At 42.1% G+C, this 9871-nt stretch overlaps 1 pseudogene; it reads right to left on the bottom strand.

Moving 5' to 3' along the window:
* Positions 1-6345: 6345 nt before the first annotated feature.
* On the bottom strand, positions 6346-8976 carry LOC135565190 (general transcription factor II-I repeat domain-containing protein 2-like; annotated as a pseudogene).
* Positions 8977-9871: the final 895 nt, after the last annotated feature.

The raw sequence follows: 9871 nt of genomic DNA, 5'->3' as shown, positions 1-9871 counted from the left end.
TGGGCCATGCTACTGCCAATTTACCAGGGGATGGGTCGATTGACCTTGGAAACGCTACTGGCCAACAGGTAATGGCGCCTCCCTCTTGTCTCTCCGTCCCACCCACATACAAAAAATGTGGCACCCTTGCACTTTTCTGAAATAAGTCCCTATTTCTTCAAAAATAAGAAAGAATTGAAGTTCAAATTGGTCTCCACACTCCAACATTGCAGAACCACTTTTATTTTTACTTAAATTTGCATTTTTAATTTAAGAAAACACCCAGCTAGCTCGTTTGGTTCCTTGGAAGTTGTGGGAACATACATTTTTGGTTTAACATTGGTTCTGGTAATGAAGCCATATGTTTCCTGACTGGTAAAACAAATTTTAAATGTTCTGTGAACTGAAGTGAACATTTTGCCTATTCTGGGAAAAGGTACTTTTAGGTTGCAGTGAGTTTCTGAGAACATTCTATTCTTGTTCCTTGAAAGTTTTCCTGGTAGGTTTTATTAACAGAAATGATAGGTTTTTGAATAACTTTCTGTTCACTGAATGTTTCAGTAAGACTTTTAATAATGCTTCTAGCTCATTTTGGTTTCACTTTTTTTTACTCCAAGCACCGATAGGACAATCCCTTAGACATTAATCATGCAAACACAATTCTTTTTTATTGTGACATGTCATCAGTGAGATTCAAACCTAGAAACTTCTGTTTAATATCCATGGAATTATTCCACTGCCCCACCAAGATAAAGCTAGCATGCCATGTGTTTTTACGCTTACGAAGCTGTTCATTTTAGTCTATTCAAACAAACTCAATTTCAAAGGGAAAAAACACTCATTAAGATCAGGTGTGGCCAATTAGTGAGCGAGGCCAACACACCTGAACACACTACACTACTACTACCCACTGGGCACACACTGGTTGAATAGACATTGTTTCAAATTGACGTTGAACCAATGTGGAATAGACGTTTATTTATGTCTGTGCCCCGCGGGTTGCTCAGGGATTCCAATAGTTTTGTCTATTCCATTTTCCTTTATTTTCTAAATATAAATTGTAAACATAAGTTTACAAAAGTGAATTGGTTCCGCAATGTTGAAAATCCAACAACAAGGTGTGGTGAACAAAAGTTTATTTTTGTTTCTTTTACTTATTTGAAAGGAAAATTGAAGAAAAGTGCAAGGGTGCTAATATATTTGGCTACAACTCTACACATGCTGAATGGTAGCTAACTACTGCCTGTCATGTCTCCGCTGTACAGTAGGTGTGGTGGACAGAGGGAGATAGAGGGAGGGGGGAGGGTCTTCATTGGCCAGCGAAGAACTGAAAGACTGATGGGGCAATGGAGAGGCAGGGCCGATGTGTTTGTGTGTGGGTGTGTGTGGAGGGGGGGGTGTCTACGGTACATAAATGTACAATACATAGGTGGTTCAGTTCAATTTTACAAGTTCATTTCCCCAGATCCCCCTTTCATTCAAACTTCAGACTAGACAACCCTCAATCATCAGGGAACACCTTATGTGCATGGTGACTTCTCACTCTTACTTTTCAAAAGACCGGGGCTCCTGTGAGTTTCACAGAAGAGAAGAGAGCCAGAAAACAGGAAGAGTATACTGTTCTTAGAAAAGAACAAGATGAAGGTCTTCCCTTGTCAAGATTTAGGTTACTGTATCAACCTTTGTGTGGAGTGTGAGTGAAATGTAGAGTTGTGTGAGGTATGGTGCAAGGTTATGGCCACGAGTCCTTACTGACACCAGCCTAGGAAAATCTCCTGGGCCTCTCCTCTGTCCTACTGACTGTGTGTGTGTGTGTGTGTGTGTGTGTGTGTGTGTGTGTGTGTGTGTGTGTGTGTGTGTGTGTGTGTGTGTGTGTGTGTGTGTGTGTGTGTGTGTGTGTGTGTGTGTGTGTGTGTGTGTGTGTGTGTGGCCTAGAAATTAAGATCATTGGGCTGGTTCGAATCACCGAGTTGACTAGATGAAAAATCTTGAGCAAGTTACCTAAACCCTAGTTGCTCTGGATAAGTCTCTGCTAAATGACTAAAATATTGTTGTTTTAATTTGTGTCTATGATGGGTTTGTAATGTGTCGTGATAAAGGTCTATTCCAGTCACCAAGGCCCCTGGCCTTGAAGGGGTTGTTATCAGCTGGGTAAAGGGGGCTAGTTGTCACGTTCTGACCGTTATTTCCTGTGTTTTGTATTTAGTTAGTATGGTCAGGGCGTGAGTTGGGTGGGCAGTCTATGTTTGTTTTTCTAGGTTTTGGGTATTTCTATGTTTCGGCCTAGTATGGTTCTCAATCAGAGGCAGGTGTCATTAGTTGTCTCTGATTGAGAATCATACTTAGGTAGCCTGGGTTTCACTGTGTGTATGTGGGTGATTGTTCCTGTCTCTGTGTTTGCACCAGATAGGACTGTTTTGAGTTTTCACATTTCTTGTTTTTTGTAGTCAGTTGTTCATGTGTACCTTAACGTATTAAAAAGAACCATGGACACTTATCACGACGCATATTGGTCCTCCGATCCGTTTCGCCTCTCCTCTTCGGAGGAGGAGGAGGAAATTCATTACACTAGTTTAGTCCTTTTGTCAACTGATTGAAGCTGTGCTCAACTATATCCTCCTCCTCCCTCCTTCCCCGCTCTGTACAGGGGCATATACATATTTATGCAGGTAGGTAACACATATTAGGCAGCAATACTTCAGCCCGCAATCAACCCTCAATTCACAGCTGTCACCCTGAGAGCTGTCAGGCTGCCGTAAGGCTAGAGCACCTTGTCTCGCCGGCTACATGAAATCCATTTGAAATCACCCTTAACAAAGGGCTGCATCTCTGTTTGGACACCGTTCTAATAAGAGTGCACTGAATCCATGTCCCTGAGCTCAGCCTGTTCCCCTACTCCCCTCGGCCCCTGCCCCGTCACCGCCACCAACACTTTGTTACACGTGTTAAAGGCCCAGTGCAGATTTTCCCGTGTTGTATATACTGCACATAATGAGATTGGAATAATACTGTGAAATTGTAAAAATGAAGATAATATATTGTGAGTGTAAGGGCTGTTTGAAAAGACTCCCTGAAATTTCACCCTGTTTTGGTGGATGTTTTGACCTGCCTGGTGACATCACCAGGTGGTAAATTAGTTCATTGTTAATTAAATAAGAAAGAGAGTTCCAAACCTCCCTTCCAATAACAGCTAGTTTTCAGTTTTCCCCTCCCCACTCAGACCACTTCCAGACAGTCCTATCAAAATTCTTGCTTTTGAAATTGCTCTTTGCTAAGAAGCTGTTTTTGTTCATTTTTGACCATTTTAATTGAGAACAATCAGAGCAAGTACTTATTTGCTTCCTAGAAATGATTTGATATTGAGATGAAAATGGCTGCATTGGACCTTTAACAACAGATCCTGTCAGGCAACTTCTGAGCCAAATTACTGCAAGGATTATTCATGAATGGCCGTGAATGGGGATAACTGAACTGTATGAGAGAGAGAATGAGCGAGGGGGAGTTGGACAGGGGGTAAGAGAGGGAGAGAGAAAGAAAACAAGAGAGAGGGAAAAAGAGAGGGAGAGAGAGACAGAGAAAATATAAATAACTCTGTCATGAAAAGAAAAGAGGAAGGGAGGGGAGGGAGAGAGGAAGACCATATTATATAATTCATAATTCAACGTAATCTTTCAGTAAAAGCGTTGAAAGATTGTCTACTTTGTCTCATTAGTCTGCTCTTTGTTGAGAGAAAATCAGGTTTACATTGGATTACCAACTGGATTTGGATTTGACTGAGTCGCTCAGAAAATAAGTTTGCTGGATAACTCTAGTATAAACTGTGAAAGTTTTCCATGGTAGCTCTCTCCTCTATGGTGGAGAAATATATTCTGATGGATCTGAGGATCTGAGGGATCTGGATGGGATCTGGATCTGAGGGAGGAAGTCTACGATATTGTTGTAAAAAGAGGATGACTATTATGATGATGAGGATGACTCTTATGATGATGAGGATTACTCTTATGATGATGAGGATGAGGATGACTCTTGTGATGATGAGGATGATTCTTATGATGATGAGGATAACACTTATGATGATGAGGATGATTCTTATGATGACGAGGATGACTATTATGAAGATGAGGATGACTCTTATGATGATGAGGATGACTCTTATGATGATGATGATGACTCTTATGATGATGAGGATGACTCTTATGATGATGAGGATGACCATTATGAGGATGATTTTTATGATGATGAGGATGACTCTTATGATGATGAGGATAACTCTTATGATGATGAGAATGATTCTTATGATGATGAGAATGACTCTTATGATGAAGAGGATGATCATTATGATGATGAGGATAACTCTTATGATAATGAGGATGACTCTGATGAGGATGAGGATGACTCTTATGATGAAGAGGATGATCATTATGATGATGAGGATGATTCTTATGATGATGAGGATAACTCTTATGATGATGAGGATGATTCTTATGATGATGAGGATGACTCTTATGATGATGAGGATAACTCTTATGATGATGAGAATGACTCTTATGATGATGAGGATGATTCTTATGATGATGAGAATGACTCTTATGATGATGAGGATGATTCTTATGATGATGAGGATAACTCTTATGATGATGAGGATGATTCTTATGATGATGAGAATGACTCTTATGATGAAGAGGATGATCATTATGATGATGAGGATGATTCTTATGATGATGAGGATGCCTCTTATGATGATGAGGATGACCATTATGATGATGAGGATAATAATAAATGTAGATCACGTTGACAATGTGTATGAGATTATGCAACGGTTGGGTCTAATCCTGGATGGTGATTGGTTAGAACCGCAAGTTACCACCTAAATCTATGACGTTGAAATGCCTATTTACGCTGTTCCATCTGACTCCACAATCGACTGTTTCATCACCTCAGCCAGGCCATTTACACACTTGATCTACACTGTGTAAAGCATCTACACATTATCTATTATTTCTTTGACTAGCAGTGGAGATCTGTCTCTCCGACATTTGCAACATTGTTTCAATATTGAAATGTGATCTCCAGCTGTCCCATATTAATGAACATGTTAGGAGTCGGGACGAAACAAACAGGCTGTCAACTTTTTTCAGCTAGTCGAAATCATGGATCAGCATTATTTTTAAGGATAAATACAAAGAAATGGCAGTAGAAAAATACGAAACACAGCTAGTTTGCTGTCATTCCAGCTTCTGACTTTGGGCTCTCCACTAACTCATCTCCCCATTGTCATTGAGAGGACTTTAGCCAGTCTCCTTGTGTGTGAGTCCCCAGACCAGCCCAGACCAGATCAGACCAGACCAGCTCAGACCAGACCAGACCAGACCAGCGGCATGTTACTTCCAGTGTCTGGGCTTTAGATCACATTATAATGGAGGGGTTATGAGTAACAGGTCAGTCTGGTACAGGAACCCTGATTAATCACTGGTGGGATGGCTTCATTACAGGACAGAACACACATGTACACACATGTACACACACACACACACACACACACATGCACACACACACTCGGCTACCTTGACGCTGTGATTGAGGCCAACATGAGCAGAGTGGATTTCTGCAGGTGTGGGTTCCCAGTCTTTGTCATCTGTCACTGTGCGCTCTGTAGCCAACATGTCATCTATCATATCCAGATGGAGCTTTTCAACAGAACCAGCCTGATTAATCCTCTCTAGCTCTCCGGTCCTGCTACCTGACAACTAGGACAGACCCTCCCACTATCACCCCCCAAAAAAGGCAAGTTACCTAACATTTAATATTGGTAATTTTCATCATATAGCAGACAGACTTTTTCAGAGTAACTTATACAAGTCTAAGACAAGGGCTGTAAAATCCATATATTATTTACATTTACATTTAAGTCATTTAGCAGACGCTCTTATCCAGAGCGAGTTACAAATTGGTGCGTTCACTTTAAGACATCCAGTGGAACAGCCACTTTACAATAGTGCATCTAAATCTTTTAAGGGGGGGGGGGGGGTGAGAAGGATTACTTTATCCTATCCTAGGTATTCCTGAAAGAGGTGGGGTTTCAGGTGTCTCCGGAAGGTGGTGATTGACTCCGCTGTCCTATTATGATTAAATTATGATTATCATCAGTATTACTAAAGTTGAATACACACACAGTTAACATACAGTATGCCCAGTACATGGTTTCAGGGGATGTAGTTCACTTGAGTGATGCCAACAGATTCAGACCAGTGTTTCAACGAGCAGCAGCTGTCATATGTCATACATGTTCAGTGTAACTATATATTATACAGTACCAGACTTGACAACCTCCTATGTAAGGAGTTTATAGTATGTAAAGCAGGGGTGTCAAAGTCAAATGGACGGAGGGCCAAATAAAAAAATCAGCTACAAGACGAGGGCCGGACTGTTCGAATGTTCATTGAAAAATTTTTAAATGACGCATATAGTCTAGTGAACCTAATTGAACCTACTGAAAACCTAACAAATATATTACAATATGATCAGATAAATAAAGCAATATTTTCTTATGGCTCTGTCAGTAATCTTTAATTTTCAACAGACACAAAAGACAAATTTCCTTTATATAAATATCCCCATAACATGAACATTAAATGAAAGAAACCGGTATTCAAGGCACCATCAGTAGACTATATTTTCTATTTTAGCAAAAGTGGGCTAAATTTACTTCAAAGAAAAAACAATAATAGCAATTTTCTATCATCCACTCAACTGAAATATTTTTAAAATATAATTGGATTGAAATACAAAAAAATAAAGTGCAAAAATCTATTAATCAAAAACAACACTTTGTTTAAGGAGAAGTAACATGCAGTGAAAACAAATATTAAATTTTAACTTTTAAACTTGAACTGAGTAAAAACTCTAAATATGTGATTGCACAGTAATGTTCACTTGTTTGAGGTTGAGGGTGATACTTGGTGGTGTCCCATCTTTTCCACAAGTTCATCAATGTTCGGGGTAAGGCTCTGAGCTGAAGAAATCCTCAGAATTGAGTGGAGGTGTTCAGCAGTAAGTCGACTTCTGTGTGATGTTTTGTTCAGGTTCATCAAAGAAAACAGTTGTTCACACAGGTATGTGCTGCCAAACATAGACAACGTTTGAGCAGCCTGGATGCGCAGCTGGGGCATTGTGCCGGGAGGAAACGGGCGAACTCCGCAGCACCCACTGCCGCATATTTTGCCCTCAGTGCATCATTGCATTGGAGGTCAATCAACTCCATTTGGAGGTTTGGTGGTGAGCTTTCCACGTCAACAGCAAATGGGTTACCGAGCAGTTCCAACCTGCTTTTTGTGCTTCAAAGTCAGCAAATCGGCGTCGAAAGTCAGCGGCAAGCATACCTATTTTATCAGCCAACTGTGTGCTCGGGAACGCACTGGTAGAGAGCTTCTCTTTCATGGTCTGGCAGCTGGGAAAGTGGCTCAAATTTTCTTTCCGCATCTGCGTCTCCCACAGAGTCAGTTTGGTTTTAAATGCCTTCACTGTACTGTACATATCAGAGATGACACGATCCCGACCCTGCAGCTGCAAGTTTATTGCATTCAGATGACTCGTAATGTCACACAGAAAAGCCATTTCACACAGAAACATTTCGTCTCGGAGTTGTGTTGTGTCTTTCCCTTTGCTGTCCAAGAACAGACAAATCTCCTCACGAAGCTCGAAACATCTTTGAAGCACCTTTCCCTGGCTTAGCCATCGCACCTCTGTGTGATAAGGCAAATCACCATGCTCCGTTTCTAACTCCGTCAGAAATGCCTTGAACTGGCGGTGATTCAAACCTTTGGCTCTGATAAAGTTAACTGTGCGCGTGATGATGCTCATTACATGCTCCATTTTCAAGGCTTTACCGCACAACGCTTCCTGGTGTATGATACAATGATAAGCTGTCAGCTCACCTGTCGCGTTTTCCTCTTGCATCTTTTCCCGTATCTTCGCCACCAGTCCGCTCCTGTGTCCACACATCGCAGGTGCTCCGTCGGTTGTCAAACCCACGAGTTTTTCCCAAGGCAGCTCCATCTCATTTACACATCTTGACACCTCTTCATACAAATCATGCCCCGTAGTTGTGCCATGCATAGGACGTAAAGCCAAAAACTCCTCTGTCACGCTTAGGTTGGAGTCCACTCCGCGGATGAAAATTGACAACTGGGCAATGTCAGAAATGTCGGTGCTCTCATCCACAGCCAAGGAATATGCAATAAAATCTTTTCCTTTTTCACAAGCTGCTCTTTTAGATTGATGGACAACTGGTCTACTCTCTCGGCAATGGTGTTTCTGCTCAGACTCACATTTAAAAAGAGTTGCCTTTTTTCTGGGCAAACTTCGTCACAAACTTTAATCATGCAGTTTTTGATGAAATCCCCTCCGTAAATGGCCGGGCTGATTTAGCGATCTCTTCTGCCAAAATAAAACTGGCCTTGACAGCAGCCTGGCCTTGTGATTTGGCTTTTTTGAACAGAGCCTGTCGAGATTTGAGGCCTCGTTTTAATTCCTCTGCCTTTTGTAGCCTTTGTTCCATGTCCATATTCTTGTTTTTGTCCGCGTGTTTCGTTTCATAATGTCGTCTCAGATTATACTCTTTCAGTACCGCCACACTTTCTCCACACAGAAGACACACAGGTTTTCCAGCTACCTTCGTGAACATATACTCCGACTCCCACCTTGTTTGAAACCCCCGGTTCTCAGTATCCACCTTCCGTTTTGCCATTTTTGATGGGTATCTGAAAGTTAATTTTACTGTGATGCTGACGACTGCTGTGCCAATAAATATTGAAATGGAGCAGCCTACTGCTCGGTGCGTCACCTTTGCATTGTGGGAAATGTAGTATTGGTGCGTGTAAAAGATCTGCGGGCTGCCGGCTTGCTGCGGGCCGGTTCTAATAATAAATCAAGATCATCCCAGGGGCCGTAAAAAACCTTCTTGCGGGCCGGATGTGGCCCGCGGGCCTTGACTCTGACATATGTGATGTAAAGCATGGATTAATAAATCAATAGGCCACATTTACATCGTATTAAATGTAGTAATCACACTGCCACTGATTTCACAATGCCGAGGTGCACGCCGCGTTCTGTTTGATAACCTGGCTGGCTCTCCACCATCAAGGATAGGGCTTTTGTTTCCCTGACGTTCTGTTTGATACCCTGGCTGGCTCTCCACCATCAAGGATAGGGCTTTTGTTTCCCTGACGCTCTGCGGATTCAAATGACTGAATGAGAATAACCCTCCTGGGTTGAACAGATTCTCCCTGCATCAATCTATTTGTTGGTTGACCTCTCATTGTGCTATCCAACTTAAAGTCTCTACACAGTGTTCAAAAGAAGCTCGAGCCCTTTGTTTGGGTTTCAATTAAAACTCACACAGAAGACGATACACACATGTCCACCCCCTCTCTCTAATTCTGGGGAAGAAGTCCTTGTGTGGTAGTAAGACTTCATTTAAGAAGGTTGTTTATCCATCTGCAGTGGAGGAGAGTGGTGTCGATGGGTTCTTTACCACTAGGCTCTCTGTGTGTGTGTGTGTGTGTGTGTGTGTGTGCGTGCGTGCGTGCGTGCGTGCGTGTGTGCGTGCGTGCGTGCGTGCGTGCGTACTGCAGTTGTCCTGTGCCGGCCACCACACCATCACTCAGAATGGGTGAGTTTGCTCTTCACTGGGAGATGATGATGATGGTATTGTGAACTGGTTGGTCAGGCAGCCATGGGTGAGGTATAGGGCTGCGTCTTTTTTATCCACGCTAACCTTGGTGCAAAACCACGCCCACAAGAAAACTAGCAACTGATTGGTCAGAGTTCGGTTGTTCCCTGTGTTTTAAAGAATTAATGTTAGAGACGGAAACCCCACCAAAACAAAACAATG

Source organism: Oncorhynchus nerka, linkage group LG27, assembly GCF_034236695.1.
Source record: "Oncorhynchus nerka isolate Pitt River linkage group LG27, Oner_Uvic_2.0, whole genome shotgun sequence".
Classification (NCBI taxonomy): Eukaryota; Metazoa; Chordata; class Actinopteri; order Salmoniformes; family Salmonidae; genus Oncorhynchus; species Oncorhynchus nerka.
The sequence above is the reverse complement of the archived record's forward strand: the minus strand, read 5'-3'. Positions and strand labels throughout refer to the sequence as shown.